We start from the raw sequence: 25,395 nt of genomic DNA, 5'->3' as shown, positions 1-25,395 counted from the left end.
TGGAGTGTTTTTCAGGGTCAGGGTGTGGTACCCTTACTGCTATGAAGAATATACGAGGGCCGTTCAGAAAGTAACCTCCGGTTGATTTAAAAAAATACACCAAGTTAAATAAAAATATTTTAATATATACATCTTACAACTACATCTTTGCACTATTTTTCTACATAGTCTCCATAGCGATTGAGGCACTTATCGTATCTCTTCACAAGCTTTGAAATTCCTTCTGCATAAAAATCACCCGCTTGTGCCTGGAGCCAGCCTGTGACCGCATCTTTGAGCTCTTCGTCGTCATCAAACCGCTGTGACCCGAGCCATTTCTTCAAATGCATGAAGAGGTGATAATCACTTGGCGCCAGGTCTGGGCTGTAAGGTGGATGTTTGATAACGTCCCACTTGAAGGACTCAAGAAGGGCCGTTGTTCTGCGAGCAGAGTGAGGACGGGCGTTATCGTGCAAAAAAACGATACCGGAAGTCAGCATACCACGGCGTTTGTTCTGTATAGCCCGTCGTAACTTTTTTATTGTTTCACAGTACACGTCTTGATTAATGGTCGTACCACGTTCCATGAATTCAACCAACAACACCCCTTTGGCATCCCAAAACACCGTTGCCATCAGTTTTCTGGCAGAAAAATCTTGCGAGGCTTTTCTTGGTTTGGTAGGCGAATTTGAATGTGCCCACATCTTTGATTGTTCTTTTGTCTCAGGGTTCACGTACTTAATCCAGGTTTCGTCACCGGTCACGATTCTGTTTAACAATGGTTCTCCTTCGTCCTCATAACGTGACAGAAAGTCTAATGCAGAGGCCATTCTTTGAGTTTTGTGGTGGTCGGTAAGAATTTTGGGCGCCCATCGTGCACAGAACTTATGGTAACCCAATCTTGCTGTCACTATCTCGTACAAGAGAGTCTTAGAAATCTGTGGAAAACCAGTAGACAACTCCGACATTGAGAAACGTCGATTTTCACGAACTTTTGCATCAACTGTCTGAACGAGTTCGTCAGTCACCAATGATGGTCTACCACTCCTCTCTTCATCATGAACGTTTTCTCGTCCACTTTTAAATAAACGTACCCATTCACGGACAACTCCTTCACTCATAACTCTTGGTCCGTACACGGCACAAAGCTCACGATGAATAGCTGCTGCAGAATATCCTTTGGCTGTAAAAAACCTTATGACAGCACGCACTTCGCATTTGGCGGGGTTTTCTATTGCAGCACACATTTCAAAGTGCCACAAAAACTAAACTAGCGCAGGTACGACGTTCACTCGACCACGGCTTGATGCCGACTGACCTGTTGAGTGCGTGAACGCACAGATGGCGTCGCTACTCCCCCCACAACCTGCACTGTGACCAATCGGAGGTTTCTTTCTGAACCGCCCTCGTATTACAATCAGACGGATATGAACACATTGTGTATTGTATAAAGTAGAGGAATTGTTATGGTGCGAATCGGTAACCGTTATGTTCTGAGGAGCCAAATGTTACGTCCTCGCTGCTAATTGTAAATGGACTGAAGGTGACCCAAGGATCTGCTGCTCTAGGAATCCGGAGAGGCAAACAAAAGATTAGTTGACACAACTATACAATTAATTCAGCTTGTGCGAAAGAACTGCTACACTGTTGACAACTTGTGGCAAAGAAACTGGTACACCTGCCTAGTATCGTGTAGGGCCCCCGCGAGTACACAGAAGTGCCGTAATATTACGTGGCATGGACTCGAGTAATGTCTGAAGTAGTGCTCAAGCGAACTGAAACCACGAGTTCTGCAGGGCTCTCCATAAATCCGTGAGAGTAAGAGGAGGCGGTTATGTCTCCTGAACAGCACGTTGCAACGCATCTGAGTAATGCTCAATAATGTTCATGTCTGGGGACTTTGGTGGCCAGCGGAAGTGTTTAAGCTCAGTAGAGTGTCCCTGGAGGTACTCTGTAACAATTCTGGATGTGTGGGGTGTCGCATTGCAATGCTGGAATTACGCAAGTCCGTCGGAATGCACAATGGACATGGATGGACGCAGGTGATCAGACAGGATCTTACATACGTGTCACCTGTCAGAGTCGTATCTAGACGTATCACTGGTCCCATATCACTCCAAATGCACAAGCTGCACATTATTACAGAACTTCCACCAGCGTGAACAGTCCTCTGCTGACATGCAAAGTCCATGGCTTCATGGGGTTTTTAACATATCCGTACACATCCATCCGCTCAATACAATTTGAAACGAGACTTGTCCGACCAGGCATCATGCTTCCAGTCATCAGCAGTCCAATGTCGGTGTTGACGGGCCCAAGAGAGGATGGTTCAAATGGCTCTGAGCACTATGGGACTCAACTTCTGAGGTCATTAGTCCCCTAGAACTTAGAACTAGTGAAACCTAATTAACCTAAGGACATCACACACATCCATGCCCGAGGCAGGATTCGAACCTGCGACCGTAGCGGTCTCGCGGTTCCAGACTGCAGCGCCCAAGAGAGGAGTAAAGCTTTGTGTTGTGCAGTCATCAAGGGTATACGAGTGAGCCTTCGGCCCATATTGATGATATTCCGTTGAATGGTTCGCAAGCTGACACTTGTTGATGGCCCAGCATGGAAATATGCAGCAATATTCGGAAGGGTTGCTTTTCCGTCACGTTGAACAATTCTCTTCAGTCGTCTTTGATCCCGTTCTTGCAGGATATTTTTCCGGCAGCAGCGATGTTGGAGATTTGATGTTTTTACCGGATTCCTGATATCCAAGGTCCACTCGCGAAATGGTCGTACGGAAAAATCTCCACTTCATCGCTACCTCGGAGCTACTGTAGCCCATCGCTCGAGCGCCAACTATAACACTACGTTCGAACTCGTTTAAATCTTGATAACCTCCTATTGTAGCAGCAGTGACCGATGTAACAACTGCGCCACACACTCGTTATCTAATACAGGCGTTGCCGACCGCAGCGGCGTATTCTGCCTGTTAACATACGTCTGTATTTGAATACGCATGTCTATACCACTTCCTTTGGCACTTCCGTGTGTAACACGCCCGGGAGTACAATTGGGTGGGGTGGTACCTTTAAGCTGGTTGTCGTTCCTGCTTTTCTTGACCGTGCGCCCTGTCCACACCACGTACCTGATAATCCCGCGACCGTCGTTTTGTTTTCCTCCACACTGCTGCTGGCTTGCCTGAAATTATCTATCGAAATATGCAAGTGGGTTTAGGGGAGCCACTCAACGTCAGAACACAACACTGTTCTACGTCTGGTATGAACATCTATATTCTGAGACGATTAAAGGAAATCGTAAGTTGCACTGTTTACATTCTAATTCATAAATGTTTATCCCAATTAACAATCTTGATGATTATATGTCCACAATATCACCCAGAAGAGCGTACGCGTAAGCGACACGACGCGGGTGATTGTTGATGATGCGGAAGCCGTATGATCGAACGAAAGTCCTTACGCTCGTCACACATACAGATATCTGGTAATAGTCCTCCTTGTCACTAGTAATGATATAACACTGTTCTTAAAGTTAATTTTTCAGTTCTCAGTTCTCACTTGTACGAGCGTGCGCGTAACCGTCGCGGCGCGGCTGATTGTTGATAATGCGGAAACGCGATGATCGAACGCACGTCCTCACGCTCGCTACAAAATATTCGCACTTGTTTGCACTCTTTTATGGTAACTAACTTTTTTTACTACATTAGTTCATTCTGGGAGACTGAACACGGCGCGGGTGATTGATACTGTACGGTACGACACGCAACGAGAGGATACACAAATACGTTATCAGCAGCACTGCTCATTTTTAAATTACTTCTTGACGCACTTTCCTCCGAATCATTTACTTATTTTATCACTTAACTGTAATAGCACTTGTAGTAACACTTCAACTTCCATACTAACAATGCCTCTCATATGTAGAGCTACACACAACACAACATAAAAGTTCCGCGTCCCACGCTCGACTCTCTACAGATGAGGCTGCCCGCAAAGATACTCCGCAACTAAGCCAGAGATATTACAATACGCTTACAAGTGTATAAGCAGAGACCCGACACGGACGTGCGTCCATGTACACTGAATGTTTACCGCTAAAGCTAACTATCAACAACTCGATGTAGCGTTCAGCACCAACAAGCGACATGCCAGGAATCTCAACTAGAAGCAGTCTTGAACTAGAAGACTAGTGCCCAGGTGCTCGCCGCTTATGACAGCGTCCCGACGCTCTTCATCGGTCTGTGGCCTGAAGGTTCTTTTGTGGTGGAGACGATCAAAGCGCTACCCGTGACGCCGGCAGGAATCTTCGAAGCAGCGACTCGGCAGTATCAATAAGCTACGATACCACAAGAACAGTTCGGAGACGATGACTGTTTCAGCATGGTAATGCGCCTTTCCATAAAGCATCATCTGGGACGCAGCTGTTTGTGGACAATAACCTTCCTGAAAGTGAGTGGTCTGCCCAGAGTTCCTACCCGAACCCAATGGGAATCTGGGATGAGTTACAACAACGACTTTGCTGCAAACCCCAGATTGGAACAAAACTACTTTCCCTAGTTTCGGCCCTTGGGGAAGATTCCACTGCCGTTCCTGCACAAATTTTCAGACACATCAATGAAAATGTCCCCAACAGGCCTCAAACCGTCATATATGCGAAGTGTGGATACGCCCCACGTTAATACCTACTAATAGGTGACCGGAACTTTTATCAGATAGTGTATATAGCGTGAAACGTGGTGAGCCGTAGCGCCGTACACCGATCCTGCCTTGGAGGCGGTTTAAGTGGGAGCTGTGTCTCAGAGCTGCATAGTGACAGATGGTGACGCGAGACTGGACGCGCACGTAGTTTATGTATCAGCCGATAGAGGACAATATTGGATAGGGGGATTGTGATTTTAGTTTCGATTGTGCCCACTAGAGTGCACTAAAGTAATAGAATGTTTTTCATAAACTGTTCTAGTATTTTCATAGAGTGTTATTATGCCTTTTTGTGTATGTAAAATGTTATAAATGTGTTTTAGCAGTATGAATGATGCGTGAGTGGGGTTTAATGTTAATATGAAGATAATTGTTTAACGAGTTATGTAGTAGTATTTAGTGTGGGAACATTTCGAAGAAGTATGGATATAGACAAAGGGGATTTTTGTAGAATAGATTTGTAAAGTAAGTTTACGGTAAAGGGAAAGTTAATTCAGGTGTAAACAACAATAGTAAATAACTTTATGCATAAACAAAACTTCAGCATATTAGATAATTACGTCGGTAAAAAGTGCAGTCGTTAGGTTTACAATTTTCCGATTGGTTACTGATGAAAAGCGCGGACTGACGCGGGAGAATGTTATTTTGCTATTGGCTGTTGAGTAAACTGACCAATGGTCTCTGCTGGTAGAGAAGACTTGAGTATTCTAGAGAGGAGTGGAAGCCTAGCTATGAAACATTTCGGACGTGTGTAGTAGTAGTTCTGATGGAAACGATAAGTTACCCGATCTAGCAGTATTTCATACATTAAAAATGTGGTAAAGTGACGGCATAATTATTCCGATGGGCGCGTAGAAATTTCGGAATTTTTAAGAGAATTTTGTGACGAGAAAAGACACAAATTCCGCGTGGCGTATTGAGCAGGTCGGTGGCTACAAACTGTGACTGCATTAGGTACCGACAGACTTAATATTTGGCGAGCATTCTCAATCAAAAACAATTAGTATTTTTGTAGCTATTACGTTTTCGGGAAATGCAACACCATAAACTTGCTAACGTGAGTGAAAGGGATTGTGAGTGACTGTGTTAAGACTAGCAAGGGCTTGTCAGTGATACTTGTTCACCTAGGTTTCAGAATATATCAATTGAGGACAAAATTTCCAACCTTCCATTTCGTGTTTTTCCCGAAACGTAGATTAGTGACTTTAATTGCAGCCTGGTTCACGTCGAAGTACAGTAGGTTTCACTCGGCTTTCCTACTGACGATCTGCGGCGACAATGTTCACAGGTAGGTGCAGGTACGTCGTAAAGGCACAGAAAGAACCGCGCCACCGTAGTGGGACGTGCTCAAAGATATACGCTGACGACAGGAAAAGAGACTTTAAAAGGTAGAGTATTAAAGCTTAAAAATCTACGTATGAGACCTATTTCGAAATACTATGCAACGACAATCGAGGTTTACAGAACAGTTTAAGTACTATATAATTGTTCCGAAACAATATTATACAGGGTGACAATTATTGAACTATATGAAAGAAACGTAAATTAGTTACAACCTACGGCGTGCACACACTTTATTCAACATGTAAACGCCACTACCATCATTGGAAATGAAGTGGCGCAGACGAATAGCGAAATTCTGCATGAGCCGCTGAAGTGTCGGAATACAGATGGTGTCGATGCCCTCTTGAATGGCTGTTTTCAGCTCAGCAATGGTTTTGGGGTTATTGCTGTATACCTTGTCTATAATACAGCCGCACAAAAAGGACTCGAATGTGTTCAGATCCGGAGAATATGGCGGTCAAACGCGGCCCATGCCAGCGGCCTCTGGGTACCTCAGAGCCAGAGTGCCATCCCCAGAGAGCTCCTCCAGGGCATCAAACACTCACTTGCTTCGAAGGAGTCGATCTCCGTCTTGCATGAACCACATCATGTCGAAATCAGGGTCACTCTGGATAATGGAGATGAAATCATCTTCAAAACCCTTCACGTACCGTCCGGTAGTCACCGTGCTATCAAGGAGTATCGCACCGATAATTCCGTGACTTGGCATTCCACACCACAGTCACCCGTTGAAGGCGAAGATATTTCTCGATCGCGAAATGCGGATTCTCAGTCCTCCAAATGCATCAATTTTGTTTATTGTCGAACCCATCCAAATGAAAGTTGGCTTCGTCGCTAAACCAAACCATACAGCGCCCCGCGGCCGACCGCGCTGTTTCAACGTCTTAACGCAAACCGTTCAGAAGTTATGATGATTTTATTTCATATAGTTTAGTAATTGTCACCCTGCCCGTAAGCTCAATGGTTCAAAACGGGGAGCGTAACCTGAAATTCTGCGATCATCAGCAGTGGGACTTTGTTTTGCAGCCGGAGAATATGCCGCACTAACTTGGAAGGCGTCTTGCCACTACAAACAATTATATGACGCTCTAAATGAGACTGTCAGGTTTGTCACCGGATGCCAGGAACCTACGTCTATCCACAAAACTTACCCACTTGCAGCCGTGGCGCCACCGTCAGACACTGGGTGGCCTGTGAAGTACAGGTGAGAAACCACAAAACTGACCCCGTGCACTTAATGTATAAACACGAAACATTTCCTACTCATCTTAAGTCAAGGAAGATCTCTGTCCAACGGACAGTACCGCTAAAAGGTCGACCTGAAACTTGCCGCCTATCTTTATGGACCGACTCCCTGCACCCAAAGACGAAATCACACAAGGACAGCTGCTACAGTATAGTACATGGAGACTACTGAAGAGATTAAGAACAGTAAGCATGGTTATGTGGGGTTACTCTCAAGATGAGCAGTGTGAGTGCGGAGAAACACAGACAACTGCACATATGCTCATGTGCCCATACAGTAGAAGATCTATTTCAGTGAAATGACAAGATCGTTGAAGCTGCAGAGTTTTGGAAGAAAATGGTTTAGGTGTTCTCCCTCGGAAACGGAAAGCAAATGTACCTGACACACTCGAGAAGGCGTAAGTACTTACGCCAAATGGAGAAAACTGTGAACACTGCACAGTGAAGCAAAGGAGTGAAAAACTAAGCGCTGCTTATTCAGTTTTTCATGATCTAATAAAATGACAAATAATATTTAGGACAAAAGGCTGAGTACGCAAACACGAGACACACAAAGGGGGCACCACATATCCCCCACGCCCATGGTCTCTACAGACAACAGTGGACGATGCAGTCGAGTACACAGGTCCAAGCCATCACCACATGACAAACGGGCGCCAGTCTCCTTAAACTTAAGCACAATAAGGAACATCCTCCCGCGATTGGTCGATTAAGATTACTGTTGCTACAAAACACGCTTTCTTAACCCTACATTATATTATCATTACTAGAAATTTAAATACAAGTTTAAACAATAATCTTTAAACTATGAACTGTTCGTAAAATGTCTGTGAATAACTGATAGCTTCGTCTCTGGTTTTAAGTATTCCTCCAGTTAAATTGTAGTGATCCATGCCATTCATGGATAGGAATCTATCACATACGTCAAATTTAGAGCCCAAAGTAAAGATGTGCGTGATCGCAATTTGTTTGCAAACATCGTGCCTCATACTGTGGTAAAATATTATTCGACAGGTGCGGAGTTTACCAGCTGGAGAGCATTTATAATCGCCGTGGAGCAACGAGGAATGAAGACCTCTGGCACCAAGGAAGACGAATCTGACGTATATAGGCGATTGTTGTTTTGTACTATTCACAGGCATGTTTATGAGAGGTCTTTGAGACAGTTATATTAGTTGGTTCTGGGAGTACTAACTTCCCATTTAACGTGTAGCCGTTTATGAAAGTTTGTGACAATATACAGAGTTAATTGGAACCAGTCTACACTTCCTTTAAGTAGACAAGCACTGTTTTGTTTTATAGCCACTTCACTTATAGAAATCTGCATGGAAGAAAGATGCCAAGTGAGAACAGGGTGTAGCATAGCTGGACCCTGGGGTAAATCATAAGAGGTGCAAGGGTTAATCTTTACACCAATCTAATAAAGGAGTGTTAAGGTGCAGCTGTATGGAGTAACACGTCTAGAGCAGACGTTGCTCAAGCAGTCAAAACATCGCTGCACAGGCCAAACACAGCAGTCATCAGCCATTAATAAATACTCCAAAATTATGTGAGCAAAATTATTACACATGAATGTCGGTAACGGGTTTCGTTTTCTATCTACATCTGCACTCTGCAAATCACCATGAACTGCATGACAGAGGATACGTCCCATTGTACCAGTTATTTTTTTCCCATTCCATTCACGAATGGAGTGCAGAAAGAACGACTGTTTAAATGCCTCTATGCGTGCTGTAATTAATCTCATCTTTTCTTCATGACCCGTATGTGAGCTATACATAAGGGGTTGTAATATATTCGTAGAGTCATCATTTAAAGCCGGTTCTTGAAACTTTTGTTAGTAGACTTTCTCAGGATAGATTATGTCTACCTTCAAGAGTTCTACCACTTAGTTTTCTTCAGCGTCATTGTGATACTCTCCCACTGGTCAAACAAATCTTTGTCCATTCACACTGTCCTTCTCTGTATACGTTGTAAGATGGCAAAATAAATGTCAGATTCACACCTTACATGAGAGCTTTATACATTGCAATGGGAAGGTGAATGAGACACCTAACTTAATTCGGCGGTAATGCACATATTTGCCTATCAGTATGTAATACAAAAAGGAATGACACTCAATCTACAGTAATTAACATACTGTTCCTATAACTCCACACGAGAATGATGAAGAAATGACAGGAAAATAAGAACTAAAGTAACTCTTCTACAAACGAAATGTGTTCTGGGGAAAGAGTTGAAAGTAAGGAGGAAAATACAGAGACCAGCATGTGAATAGTTTAACGAAATACTAGTAGATTTTCTCTTAAAGACGTAGTGTGAAGGAGGAGGTAGTTGATTTTTATAGACGACAGGAACAAGTAGAAAGGAAATAGATAATTAGGTGGGAAGGAGATAGGCATTTTTAATTTGTTCCGTCGAGGACGGTGAACAAATAATTAAGGAGATATTTTGGGGGAGTATGTGAAGCATATATGATTTGTGGAAAGTACCACTTTCTGATACATGAATTGAACGAGAGATATGAGGGAAATAAATATAAGAAGTCGTTAAGAGGTAATAATTAGGAAAGGGAACTGAAGTATTCAGTTAAGCAAGAAACATGTTATTTCGTGGAAGGGGGTAAAGAGTGGGAAGAAAAACTGACCCAGAAAAGATTTCCATAAGGAAGAGTATGATGAGGGAAGAAAGGAATATAAAAGTTTACTATTGAGAAGAAAGGAGAAAGGAATAAGTGCAACTGGTAAAAAGAAATTTTAAGCTTTCAAAACAACGCAATAGAACAACAGAGAAAATTTTTGAAAGCAAAAATATCAATAAAGCAATAATAAAGTTTATTTTGATGTTCTGTTACAGCTAAGGACAAAAAGAAGAGTTTGCAGAGAAAAGGACGCTGGAGTCGGAGTCAAGGTGCGAAGTTTTCAAAATAACATAATATACCTGTAGTTGGAAAAAAAGAAGTAAAATTTGAAAGTCACTAACTTACTAACCGTCATCACCACCAATTTCACTCTTACTGTACATTGTGATGAAGATGAGGAAACCATGACATTTATATTAAGAAAAGAAAATGGAGAAATAATGGAAAAAAATAGATGGGGATAAGAAAAACAGTTTTGGATAGAGTAATAACACATTTTGTAAAGTTATGAAAAGAAGTTTAGTGTTTGTAATGTTTTAGCGTAATTTAAGAGAGAAACATGGTATTAGATATGAAGTCAGCAGACAAGGTGCGGCATCATTGCGGCCAGGTCGACGGCCAGCCTGAGGAGAGCGGTTAGGCGTGAGAGTGTGAGTGCCTGGTACGTCAGCTACGAGATGACGAAAGAAGAGGCCTTGGTGGAAACGACGTTCCTAGAGGGTAACTCCTCTGTGGAAAGGAATGGAGAGCTACAACGCACCCTCGATACAATCAACATGTACCATGGTGTGAGCTTTATTCATATGAAAGCCACACACAAGCGTTACAACAATGGTTTTGCGAAAGTGTTCGATACGTGGCACTTTTATCGCGAACTATTCAAAGTAGCATTAGAAGAGATAATGGATGTCCACCGAACCGGAAAGGAGGCGGACATATTACGGCGAGGACGAGCGGAGGCTTAGATTCACCACAGGCAGAAGAAGAAACGCATTTCTGTAATTCAATGTGCACAACAGTGGAAATTGTTATCAGAGCATACGAAATTCGACAAACGCGAAACAATCCCTGAATACTCATGGGACGGAACAAGAAAACGATGGAAGACTGTTCAACTTATGTAGATGAACAACCGACTACAATGAAGAATACACAACAATTGCAAAGAAGACGCCATAATAACGAATTAAACGAGAACGAGGTTAAACAGGTTTTCAATCCTAATTCCCGGTCCAGAGAAAAGTGAAGATACAAGCGAGAAAACAGCAAGATGCATCTAGAACAGAAGATGCAACGCAGAAGATTTGGAAGAAGGAAGAATCTGGACCAGAAGAGATCAAGAAACCTTTTAGAACCCCTTCCCATACAACACCATTATTGCATTTAACTACCAACGAGAATCCAATTTAACTATTCTAGCGATGTATACATCCGATATTCTTTACGTCAAATTGCAACACCTTCAGATGTCATACCGAAAAATGGGAGATAACAACTCGTATGGAAACCTAGAGACGAAGTGACCAACGATGAACCGGAATAAAGACTCGACGAAAGATGAAAAAAAGTTTATGCTGCCAAAAAGGGATCTCCAATACAACGTCACCATGGGCATATGCAATATGAAACAAAGTCAATCACGCACTCACGACACGCTCAGACCTTCAGCAACCATTCTCTCTGTCGACCGTCATTCCATACAGAATGGAAACGCGGCGAGACGCATACCAAGCGTCGTTCCATGCTCAACAGAGACACGGCGAGGCACACGACCGACCGTCATTCCATATTCGACGGAGACACGTCGAAACACTGGATGAGCAAAATGACAATTTTTAATAGACCATGTTAAAGATCATATAAGATGGTTGTAGACATGGAAGTATCCTGGAGATACTAAAAGGTATCACATTGATTATATAATGGTAAGACAGAGATTTAGGAACCAGGTTTTAAATTGTAAGACATTTCCAGGGGCAGATGTGGACTCTGACCACAATCTATTGGTTATGAACTGTAGATTAAAACTGAAGAAATTGCAAAAAGGTGGGAATTTAAGGAGATGGCACCTGGATAAACTGAAAGAACCAGAGGTTGTACAGAGTTTCAGGGAGAGCATAAGGGAACAACTGACAGGAATGGGGGGAAAGAAGTACAGTAGAAGAAGAATTGGTAGCTTTGAGAGATCATGCAGTGAAGGCAACAGAGGATCTACACTCCTGGAAATTGAAATAAGAACACCGTGAATTCATTGTCCCAGGAAGGGGAAACTTTATTGACACATTCCTGGGGTCAGATACATCACATGATCACACTGACAGAACCACAGGCACATAGACACAGGCAACAGAGCATGCACAATGTCGGCACTAGTACAGTGTATATCCACCTTTCGCAGCAATGCAGGCTGCTATTCTCCCATGGAGACGATCGTAGAGATGCTGGATGTAGTCCTGTGGAACGGCTTGCCATGCCATTTCCACCTGGCGCCTCAGTTGGACCAGCGTTCGTGCTGGACGTGCAGACCGCGTGAGACGACGCTTCATCCAGTCCCAAACATGCTCAATGGGGGACAGATCCGGAGATCTTGCTGGCCAGGGTAGTTGACTTACACCTTCTAGAGCACGTTGGGTGGCACGGGATACATGCGGACGTGCATTGTCCTGTTGGAACAGCAAGTTCCCTTGCCGGTCTAGGAATGGTAGAACGATGGGTTCGATGACGGTTTGGATGTACCGTGCACTATTCAGTGTCCCCTCGACGATCACAAGTGGTGTACGGCCAGTGTAGGAGATAGCTCCCCACACCATGATGCCGGGTGTTGGCCCTGTGTGCCTCGGTCGTATGCAGTCCTGATTGTGGCGCTCACCTGCACGGCGCCAAACACGCATACGACCATCATTGGCACCAAGGCAGAAGCGACTCTCATCGCTGAAGACGACACGTCTCCATTCGTCCCTCCATTCACGCCTGTCGCGACACCACTGGAGGCGGGCTGCACGATGTTGGGGCGTGAGCGGAAGACGGCCTAACGGTGTGCGGGACCGTAGCCCAGCTTCATGGAGACGGTTGCGAATGGTCCTCGCCGATACCCCAGGAGCAACAGTGTCCCTAATTTGCTGGGAAGTGGCGGTGCGGTCCCCTACGGCACTGCGTAGGATCCTACGGTCTTGGCGTGCATCCGTGCGTCGCTGCGGTCCGGTCCCAGGTCGACGGGCACGTGCACCTTCCGCCGACCACTGGCGACAACATCGATGTACTGTGGAGACCTCACGCCCCACGTGTTGAGCAATTCGGCGGTACGTCCACCCGGCCTCCCGCATGCCCACTATACGCCCTCGCTTAAAGTCTGTCAACTGCACATACGGTTCACGTCCACGCTGTCGCGGCATGCTACCAGTGTTAAAGACTGCGATGGAGCTCCGTATGCCACGGCAAACTGGCTGACACTGACGGCGGCGGTGCACAAATGCTGCGCAGCTAGCGCCATTCGACGGCCAACACCGCGGTTCCTGGTGTGTCCGCTGTGCCGTGCGTGTGATCATTGCTTGTACAGCCCTCTCGCAGTGTCCGGAGCAAGTATGGTGGGTCTGACACACCGGTGTCAATGTGTTCTTTTTTCCATTTCCAGGAGTGTAGTAGGTAAAAAGACGAGGGCTAGTAGAAATCCTTGGGTAAGAGAAGAAATATCGAATTTAATTGATGAAAGGAGAAAATATAAAAATTCAGTAAATGAAGCAGGCAAAAAGGAATACAAACGTCTCAAAAATTAGATCGACAGGAAGTGCAAAATGGCTAAGCAGGCATGGCTAAGAGGACAAATGTAAGGATGTAGAGGCTTATCTCACTAGGGGTAAGATAGATACTGCCTACAGGAAAATTAAAGAGACCTTTGGAGGAAAGAGAGCCACTTGCATGAATATCAAGAGCTCAGATGGAAACCCAGTTCTAAGCAAAGAAGGGAAAGCAAAAGGTGGAAGGAGTATATAGAGGGTCTATACAAGGGCGATGTACTTGAGGACAATATTATGAAAATGGAAGAGGATGTAGATGAAGATGAAATGGGAGATACGATACTGCGTGAAGAGTTTGACAGAGCACTGAAAGACCTGAGTCGAAACAAGGCCCCGGGAGTAGACAACATTCCATTAGAACTACTAACAGCCTTGGGAGAGCCAGTCATGACAAAACACTACCATCTAGTGAGCAAGATGTATGAGGCAGGTGAAATTCCATCAGACTTCAAGAAGAATATAATAATTCCAATCCCAAAGAAAGCAGGTGTTGACAGATGTGAAAATTACCGAACTATCAGTTTAATAAGTCACAGCTGCAAAATACTAACGCGAATTCTTTACAGACGAATGGAAAAACTTGTAGAAGCCGACCTCGGGGAAGATCAGTTTGGATTCCGTTGAAATGTCGGAACACGTGAGTCAATGCTGACCTTACGACTTATCTTAGAAGAATGATTAAGGAAAGGCAAACCTACGTTTCTAGCATTTGTACACTTAGACAAAGCTTTTGACAATGTTGACTGGAATATTTTCTTTCAAATTTTAAAGGTGGCAGGGGTAAAATACAGGGAGCGAAAGACTATTTACAATTTGTACCAAAACCAGATGGCAGTTGTAAGAGTCGAGAGGCATGAAAGGGAAGCAGTGGTTGGTAAAGGAGTGAGACAGTGTTGTAGCCTATCCCCGATGTTATTCAATCTCTATATTGAGCAAGCCATAAAGGAAACAAAAGAATAATTTGGAGTAGGTATTAAAATCCAGGGTGAAGAAATAAAAACTTTGAGGTTCGCCGATAACATTGTAATTCTGTCAGAGACAGCAAAGGACTTGGAAGAGCAGTTGAACGGAATGGACAGTGTCTTGAAAGGAGGATATAAGATGAACATCAACAAAAGCAAAACGAGGAAACGAGGATGATGGAATGTAGTCGAATTACGTCGGGTGATGCTGAGGGAATTAGATTAGGAAATGAGACACTTAAAGTAGTGAAGGAGTTTTGCTATTTGGGGAGCAAAATAACTGATGATGGTCGAAGTAGAGAGGATATAAAATGTTGACTGGCAATGGCAAGGAAAGCGTTTTTGAAGAAGAGAATTTTGTTAACATCGAATATAGATTTAAGTTTCAGGAAGTCATTTCTGAAAGTATTTGTATGGAGTGTAGCCATGTATGGAAGTGAAACATGCACGATAAATAGTTTGGACAAGAAGAGAATAGAAGCTTTCGAAATGTGGTGCTACAGAAGAATGTTGAAGATTAGGTGGGTATATCACGTAACTAATGAGGAGGTATTGAATAGGATTGGGGAGAAGAGAAGTTTGTGGCACAACTTGATAGAAGAAGGGAACGGTTGGTAGGACATGTTCTGAGGCATCAATGGATCACAAATGTAGCATTGGAGGGCAGCGTGGAGGGTAAAAATCGTACAGGGAGACCAAGAGATGGATACACTAAGCAGATTCAGAAGGATGTAGGCTGCAGTAGGTACTGGGAGATAAAGGAGCTTGCACAGGATAGAGTAGCATGGAGAGCTGCATCAAACCAGTCTCAGGACTGAAGAGCACAACAACAACAACAACAACGTGTTAGAGATGTAGGAGAAAGAACTGTCTGCGACAGACTACTATCCGAACAGTAGTGAAATTTTTTATTGTGTTTAAAATATGTGAATGTGAAGATTTTTATGTGTTAGCAACAAATCTCTATTAACGATGTTTTTTTAAATTTTATCTTTACATGTCAATAATATCTTCTTACTTGCATATTTTTTCAACGTGTTTAAGTTAAGAAAACCTAATATTAACATTTTTGGACAGATAAGATTCTAGTGTAATGTGTTCATTAAAAATATAGGATAGATAAATATGAAAGGGTTTAGCTACTCCATGATGGCAGTATAATTTTGTTCAGTAATTAGTAGGATTAGAAATTTATTATGTTTGTAAAAGTCAAATTTGAAAATTTTTTTAAAGTCATAATGCATAGAATTAAGACTTTTGGGGAATGTAACCAAGTTAATGTATATGATTATGCCCGGAAAGTCATGGATACGGTTGAGTTATAGATCATAAAGGTTAATTGTAAGGAATGAACATGTCTTCGATTAGGTTTAATATGAAAGCTAGAGAACAGAAACATTTATTATAAAAGGGGAGGATAATATTAAATGAAGGTTTCCTCAAATTCAATACATATCCATCATCATTTAACATAAATTAGGTAAATAAAGAAATCCAATCAGTCTCCAAAAAGGAAATTTTTGAGATGATACACATATATATATACACTCCTGGAAATGGAAAAAAGAACACATTGACACCGGTGTGTCAGACCCACCATACTTGCTCCGGACACTGCGAGAGGGCTGTACAAGCAATGATCACACGCACGGCACAGCGGACACACCAGGAACCGCGGTGTTGGCCGTCTAATGGCGCTAGCTGCGCAGCATTTGTGCACCGCCGCCGTCAGTGTCAGCCAGTTTGCCGTGTCATACGGAGCTCCATCGCAGTCTTTAACACTGGCAGCATGCCGCGACAGCGTGGACGTGAACCGTATGTGCAGTTGACGGACTTTAAGCGAGGGCGTGTAGTGCGCATGCGGGAGGCCGGGTGGACGTACCGCCGAATTGCTCAACACGTGGGGCGTGAGGTCTCCACAGTACATCGATGTTGTCGCCAGTGGTCGGCGGAAGGTGCACGTGCCCGTCGACCTGGGACCGGACCGCAGCGACGCACGGATGCACGCCAAGACCGTAGGATCCTACGCAGTGCCGTAGGGGACCGCACCGCCACTTCCCAGCAAATTAGGGACACTGTTGCTCCTGGGGTATCGGCGAAGACCATTCGCAACCGTCTCCATGAAGCTGGGCTACGGTCCCGCACACCGTTAGGCCGTCTTCCGCTCACGCCCCAACATCGTGCAGCCCGCCTCCAGTGGTGTCGCGACAGGCGTGAATGGAGGGACGAATGGAGACGTGTCGTCTTCAGCGATGAGAGTCGCTTCTGCCTTGGTGCCAATGATGGTCGTATGCGTGTTTGGCGCCGTGCAGGTGAGCGCCACAATCAGGACTGCATACGACCGAGGCACACAGGGCCAACACCCGGCATCATGGTGTGGGGAGCGATCTCCTACACTGGCCGTACACCACTGGTGATCGTCGAGGGGACACTGAATAGTGCACGGTACATCCAAACCGTCATCGAACCCATCGTTCTACCATTCCTAGACCGGCAAGGGAACTTGCTGTTCCAACAGGACAATGCACGTCCGCATGTATCCCGTGCCACCCAACGTGCTCTAGAAGGTGTAAGTCAACTACCCTGGCCAGCAAGATCTCCGGATCTGTCCCCCCATTGAGCATGTTTGGGACTGGATGAAGCGTCGTCTCACGCGGTCTGCACGTCCAGCACGAACGCTGGTCCAACTGAGGCGCCAGGTGGAAATGGCATGGCAAGCCGTTCCACAGGACTACATCCAGCATCTCTACGATCGTCTCCATGGGAGAATAGCAGCCTGCATTGCTGCGAAAGGTGGATATACACTGTACTAGTGCCGACATTGTGCATGCTCTGTTGCCTGTGTCTATGTGCCTGTGGTTCTGTCAGTGTGATCATGTGATGTATCTGACCCCAGGAATGTGTCAATAAAGTTTCCCCTTCCTGGGACAATGAATTCATGGTGTTCTTATTTCAATTTCCAGGAGTGTATATATATATATATATATATATATATATATATATATATATATATATATATATATATATATATATATATATATAGTCAACTAGTTTGAAAGAAAAAAATTCCTTGCATTAGTTAAACAGAAAATTATAGTCAATGTTAAATTCTAAACGAAATAAAACTTACAAGGTCTAATCCATAGACATGAAATCAAATATAATATAAAACAATGAGACTGAATCGAACCACTGTTTAAGTTATACAAAATATTAAAATAGGAAGTTGAGTAGTAAATATATCAATTGCTATATCCAGCAGTTGCAACCAATTTTGCACTGACTTCAATTTCTCAACCACTGACTGACCCAGCACATAGTTGAACACGGAAGGAGGAGGATATGTAAGGTGGCAGAATAAATGAAGGTCAGATTCGCACCTTACATGAGAGCTTTATACATCATAATGAGATGGTAAATATGACGCTAAACTTTATTCGGCGGTAACGAGCAAATTAGCCTATCAGTATGTAATGCAAGAAAGGATGACACTCAGTCTACAGTAATTAACATACTGTTCCTATAATGCATGTTTGAGCGGAAGGTGAAACAAGCAGTGAGAGGCGTTTTAGTTTGGAATTTAGAGGGACGAGGGCAGAGGCAAGGCCACACTACAGGGGATACGACAGAAACCACTTAAAGGGGAGTCCCAGGCGGAAAGTCAACGACCGACCAAGTGACTCTGATAGGGAGAGCGAATGTAATGGCCCATCTGAGGGAGGACAGAAAAGAAAGCTTTTAGAAAATTGCATTTCAGAATTCCAAATGGATACTAAAGAAGACCAGTGACGCATTTTCAATCATGTGTCCAGCGAGTGGTTCACACGTGAGAGAGTCAATGTACGCATTGAGGCGTCTGGAACAGGCACAAAACGTCCGATTGGCGGAAACGCGCTAGGAAGGAGAAAAGAGCCAGAGTTCCAATGCAATTTAATGGTAGGGACCTTGCGATTGATAGAGGTAGTTTCCACAAAATAAGAGAGAAGCTCCTATTGGTCGAAAAAAAAATCCGTGACGTGAAGACCGAAAGAAGCCAGGTGGGGAGACAAGTCGGTTATGAGTAAGACAAGACGAAAATTTTCGAGAACTCTTCTCTGAACTGGCGTCAAGTGCAGAACGGAGCACATAACGCTCTGTACGACACAGTTGAGTAATTTGTGTGAACACTGCGTTCACAGCAGCTGATATCCAGCTAGAAATTAGCTGTAGCATCGTTTAGCTCCAACTGTGGAGAAACGAACTAGCCAATTAGTTAATTGTTCTTGCGAGAACTGAGAGGGCATTTAATATGCACGCTGCTCCAACCATGCGCGTGTATATCGCCACATTCTAAGACTAGGGATGAGTATATGCTTTCTCACATAACGAGAAACACAGGGAAAGTTTCTGCTGGAAAATTCAGCAAAGGTTTCATTAGTTTTACAGGAATTTCAGTGGAAGAGAGCGGCCTAGCAAACTACAGCTCATCGCAGCTTAAGGTAAATACCGCGCACAGTGGCGTAAACTTATTGATTCACGAGCTTGCGTCCACTGTATACTCGAGCGACCTTGGGTAATCTTTTGCTCAGTTTTGTCACATAACTAATCATCCACCGTAGACTTAATTGTCATCCTAAAAATAGTACGGAACTTTGAACCGGAATCGGGCGATTTTTGTAGTAGTGGCCAACATCATAACGTAAGTGTAAGGACAATTCTGTGAAGAAACTTCTAGTTAAACTTTGATGTTGTCGTGTTTAGGACAATTTAACCTTTTGAGTGTTAATATTTAATATTGTTGTGTTTAGGATTACTTCACTTTTTGATGTTGACGAGATGTGTTATCCTGACAACTGTTTCTTGTTGTCACACTGAAAACTGTTTAAAAGCGTGTATTTTTGTGCTGATATTGCGACATTGAACATGTCATTTCTACTTACACAGCTGTCTTCAATCCTAGAATAAGTAAACCATAAATATTGCACCCCACAACGTTCAATATCCACTTAGTCCTGTTCATACGGGTCCCACACACTTGAGCAATATCCTAGAACCGGTTGCTCGAGTGATTTGTTAGAAATCTCCTTTGTATATTGAGTGCACGTCCCAAGCATTCTACCAATAAACTGAAGTCTATCACCTGTTCTACCCATGACTGGTCCTATGTGATCACTCCATTTCATATCCCTACAAAGGGCTAGACCCAGGTATTCGTATGACTTGGCCGATTCCAACAGTGACTCACTGACATTCTAGTCACAGGATACTGCGTTTTTTCGTTTTGTGAAGTGCAAAAGTTTTCACTTATCAACATTCAGAACAAGTTGCCAATCTCTACACCATGTTCAAATCATATCAAGATCTCACTAAATATCTATACATATTCTTTCAAACAGTAAGTCATTATATCTACTATTAATATTGCCTGCAAGGTCATTAATATACAGTAGGAATACCAAGAGTCTCAACACACTTCCCTGGGGCACACGTGAAGTTACTTTTATATCTGACAGTAACTCTCCATCCAAGATAACATGAAGTGTTCTCTCTACCAAAAAGCCCTCAGTCACAAATTTCACTTGATACCCCATATTATCGTACTTTTGACAGAAAGTGTAGGTGCGCTACTGAATCAAATGCTCTTCAGAAATGAATAAATACAGCATCTACCTTATTGCCTTGATCCAAAGCTTTCAGAACGTCACGTGAGAAAAGTGCGAGCTGTATTGCACATGATCAATGTTTTTGGAATCCATGCTAGTTGCTCCAGAACCTACGATAGATTTTAGTTAATAGATGGACTGGCTCATTGCCAAATTCAGTATAGAATCTGACAGGCATTCCATTGTGCCCTGGAGGTTTATTCAATTTTGACGATTTCAGTTGTTTCTGAACGCCACTAATACTAACACTGACTTTACTTATGTTTTCAGTGGTACGAGGATTAAACTGAGGCAGTTCTCCTGGGTTTTCCTTTGTAAAGGAATATTTGAAAACGGAGTTAAACATTTTAGCTTTTGCTTTACTACCCCCAGATTCAGTTCCTGTCTCATTCGAAGGTCACACTAGAATTTCTTTGGGTTTTATGGTAGATCATTTGACAATATTCTGCTACGGAGTTCATTGAAGGCTTCACGCATTTCTCTCTTGACAGCCAAACACGTATCATTCAGCATCTCTCTATCTATAGCCCTATACTTTGTTTTACACCTATTACGCAGAAATCTGTTTCTTTATAAGTTTCTTTATAGCTATTGTAACATCATGGAAGGTCCCCGCCCTTAAGAACTGTTCTGCTGGGTACATATCTGTCTAGTTCATCTACATCTACATCCATACTCCGCAAGCCACCCGACGGTGTGTGGCGGAGGGTACCCTGAGTACCTCTATCGGTTCTCCCTTCTATTCCAGTCTCGTATTGTTCGAGGAAAGAAGGATTGTCAGTATGTCTCTGTGTGGCCTCTAATCTCTCTGATTTTATCCTCATAGTCTCTTCGCGAGATACACGTAGGAGGGAGCCATATACTGCTTGACTCCTCGGTGAAGGTATGTTCTCGAAACTTCAACAAAAGCCCGTAGCGAGCTACTGAGCGTCTCTCCTGCAGAGTCTTCCACTGGAGCCTATCTATCATCTCCGCAACGCTCCCGCGATCACCAAACGATCCCGTAACGAAGCGCGCCGCTCTCCGTTGGATCTTTTCTATCTCTTCTATCAACCCTATCTGGTACGGATCCCACACTGATGAGCAGTATTCAGGGAGTGGGCGAACAAGCGTTCATGGTTAACTGTACTTTTAAACATGAGCTTTAGTTTCTCTACATGCACCTCATTTTGTATTATCGCGAAATATGGGAGAGAGCGCCATGGATGGAGTGGAAGTCATTAAAACAAAGACATTTTGCGCTTCGGCACGACCTTCTCATGAAATTCCAATCACCAATTTTCTCCTACATAGGGAAAAGTGGTCATCATAAGAAAATAAGAGAAATCAGAGCACGCACGGGAAAATTTAAGTATTCGTTTATCCTGCGCGCTGTTAGAGAGTGGGACGGTAGAGTAGCAGCTTAAAGGTGGTTCGATGAACCTTCTGCCAGGCACTTAATTGTGAATTACAGAGTAATCATGTAGATGTAGATGTAAATTCTCCTGTCACGTGCTGAAACTTACAAGTTGCTCATTGAGGTATAACACTTCTGCTTTTCTATCTAGTTTACTGGACGTACATATCTGTCTGCCTGCAATTGCCCTTTTTGCATAGGTTTTCAGTGTTGCCAAAATCGTCTAATGTTCACTGATACCAGTTTCGATGTGGACATCCTCAAAACAGTCAGGTCTATTTGTTACCATTAGATCTAAAACATTTCCATCATTATTGGAGTTCCGAACTATCTGTTCTTAGTAGTTTTCAGAGAAGGCATTTAGTAACATTAAAATATCAAGCTTAACATTTGAATTCACTCGAAATTTCACAGTACATTTGGAGCGGTGTACTGCTTACGAGGTGGTGTCCAGAAGTTGTCGAAACATATTAAATGAAATTATTACGTCAAACTTGACGCTATTCTGCAGCGTCACCGACAATCTAGTTAAATCTCAGCGTTTCTGCCACTTCTGAAATACACCGTGGTAGAAGGGTTTCCATCACTCTCAGCGATTGCTCTTGAATTTCCATAAATGTCTCAAATCTTCACCCTTTAAGTTCTATTTTAATCTTGGGAAAGAGGGAAAAATCATACGGAGTCACTACGGCGGGTGGGGAGTAATTATCAAAAATTCCTAAACAATGTAGGTCGGATGAGGTCGTACATGATCCGTACATCACTGTTGCATTTTATCCTCGTGTGCTCTCTCACATGTGTTAGAATAGTGTTCCGTAGCCAGTGTGCTGAACGCCTGTCTACAAAACACACAACAGCACAGACCACGATGCGCTCAAAAAAGAACTACGATTGGGTGGCGGGTGACCTCTAATACACTACTCACACAAACGTCAGTCACAAAGTTATTTTAAACCAAAGAGAAATGGTGACATTTGTGTAAAATGATGGATTACAATGAATGTGACGAAGACAATAATGGCTGAACTGATCGAATGACAATTAAAGCGAACCCAAAAGTATACAATTGCGGTTGAAGAGGAACAGAGTTTTGAACGAAAATACAATTAATAACGTAAGTTAGTGTTACCACTGCACACTGAAGTGGCAGAGGTCATGGGATAGCGACATGCACATATACTGATGGCGGTGATATCACGTACACAAGGGATGAAAGGGCAGTGCATTGGCGGACCTACCATGTGCGTTCAGGTTGTTCCGGCGTATAGACAAGCGACGGGACGAAGATGAAGAGCGCAACAGCAGAGAAGGCTGAGAGACGATGTCCGCTGACTAGGACCGCACCACGACGGGAGCGGCCTCTACAAGAAGAGAATATAAGAGCAGCTCCTGGCAGCCTCGTCCTCACAGGAGTAGACCGGCACTAGCAGACCAGGATAGTAGAAGACGCACACCAGTAGAGCCGTCAGCCTAACTGTTATACTGAGACTTGTGCCTTATATTAATTGCTTGTATGGACATTGTCTATCGCGAAGGGCACTGATTATTTGCATGTCGCCCATCGCTTGCGACAACTCATTGTAAACCAAAGTATATGAAGATGACATCTGTTCTTTCCCTTACCATCTGCGCCCGTCCTGTCTGCCTCTCCTCCACCCTCACCTAACTTGGCCTCACCATTGACCGTCGCCTCACCTGGGTCCCTCGTCTCTGCTCTATCCAATCCAAAGCCCACAACCGCCTCAGACTACTCAAACTCCTCTCTGGCCGGACACGGGGGTTGAACCCCTCTACCAGACCCCACACCTACAAATCCTTAATCTGTCCCATCCTCTGCTATGCCCGTCCTACCTGCATATCCACCCCACCCCACCCCCACCCCCAAATTCTGTAAGTCCCTCCAGATCCTCGAAAGCCATGCACTCCCCCTCGCCTTCCATATACACCTCCCATCCCCACGCGGATCCTCTATGACCTCATTCCTTTCCCCCATCTGCTGCTATTCCTCGAACATATCCGCGTCCTCTACACTTCCCGCCGCCTTGATCCCCCTCATCCCCTGGTTGTTCTTCTCCTCTCCAACCCCCGCCCTCTGCCGCACCTTCACCGTTGTGTCCCCCTACCCTCCACCTCTGCACCCTTCATCTCCTTTCCCGAGGTGGCTTACGTCGCCTACTCCTCTCCCTCCATTTATCCCTCCTATCAACTCTGATCCTCATCTGCCCCTCCCTTCCTCTGTTCTTTTCCCGGGCTCCCTCCCCCCCTTCCATCCTGTTTTTCCCTGCCTACCCTTTCTCTGCCTCCCTTCTCTCCGCCGAGTCGTTTTGCTCTCTCCTCCACTGCCTTTCCCACTGCTTCTCGCGTCTGCCCAGCCCCCCCCCCCTTTCTTATGTCTCCTCCCTCCATCGGCTCTCCCTTTTTTTCCTTTCCTCTCCTCCCCCTCATTTTCCCCTTCATCAGTCCGGGTCTCTCCCCCCCCCCCCCCCCCCAAATTGCAGACATGTCGCCTCTACAGTGCTGGTTCAAGTGAGTGTTCAGTGTTGTGTGTCCTCTGTCAGTGTTGCGAACAGCCATCATACTGTCGCTAGTTGTGTTTTTATCTCATGCGAACAGAAACCAGACTGTCGCCGTGTTTTTTTAATTGTCCATGTCTCCTTCCTGTGTGTCTTCATCCGCATCGTCAACGCCATGCTTTTATATTTTACGTTCCGCCACTTTCCTTCATTTTACAGTTTTTAACAGTCACCGTTTTATCACCTTTTTTATATATTGTTTGCTATCTCGCCATTGTTTGTTTAACTTTTCTCTCGGGTGTAGAGCAGCGTATTAAGCTGCTGTCAGCCCGCCCCTCCCCAGGTGTGGGGGAATCGAAAATCAATAAAGTAAAAAAAAAAATAAAAAAAACTGTTGTTTCAGACATGCTAAATGGTCTGGATTTCACTGTAATTTCAAAGTTAAGTATTGTTAGTCTACTTTATTGTAATAAAAACCATTAATGTGATTTGCTTGAATGCTTGTATAGCCATCCGAGAAAGCAGCGTCCTTTAGTTACCTAAGAGACGAGGACCCCAGACAGGAGTTTCATCTGAAATGATTATGGCCGTAGGACTGGAGGTAATAGACTTTGAATGCAGAATGGTAGATGGAGCTATACACATGGGACATCCCATTTCGGATATCGTTAGGGAATTCAAAATCCCGAAATCCACAGAGTGAAGAGCGTGCCGAGAAAACCACATTTCAGGCATACCTCTCACCACGACGGCCTTCAATTAACGACCGGGAGCAGCGGTGTTTGCGTAGTCAGCGCTAACACACAAGCAATATTGCGTGAAATAACAGCAGAAATCAATGTGGGACGTACAACGAACGTATCCGCTAGGGCACTGCGGCGAAATCTGGCGTTAGTGGGCTACGACAGCAGACGACCGACGCGAGTGCATTTGCTAACAGAACTACATCCCCTGCAGGCTCTTCTGGGCTCGTGACCACAGCGGTTCCACCCTACACGACTGGGAAACCGTGGCCAGATAAGTCTCGATTTCAGTTGGTAAGAGATGATGGTAGGGTTCGAGTGTGGCGCAGACCGGACGAAGACACGGACCCAAGTTGCCAACCAGGCACTGTGCAAGCTGGAGACGGCTCCATAATTATGTAGGTTGTGTTAACATGGAACGGACTGGTTC

Source organism: Schistocerca piceifrons, chromosome 7 (genome assembly GCF_021461385.2).
Source record: "Schistocerca piceifrons isolate TAMUIC-IGC-003096 chromosome 7, iqSchPice1.1, whole genome shotgun sequence".
NCBI classification, from domain to species: domain Eukaryota; kingdom Metazoa; phylum Arthropoda; class Insecta; order Orthoptera; family Acrididae; genus Schistocerca; species Schistocerca piceifrons.
Note: the sequence above shows the minus strand (reverse complement) of the source record.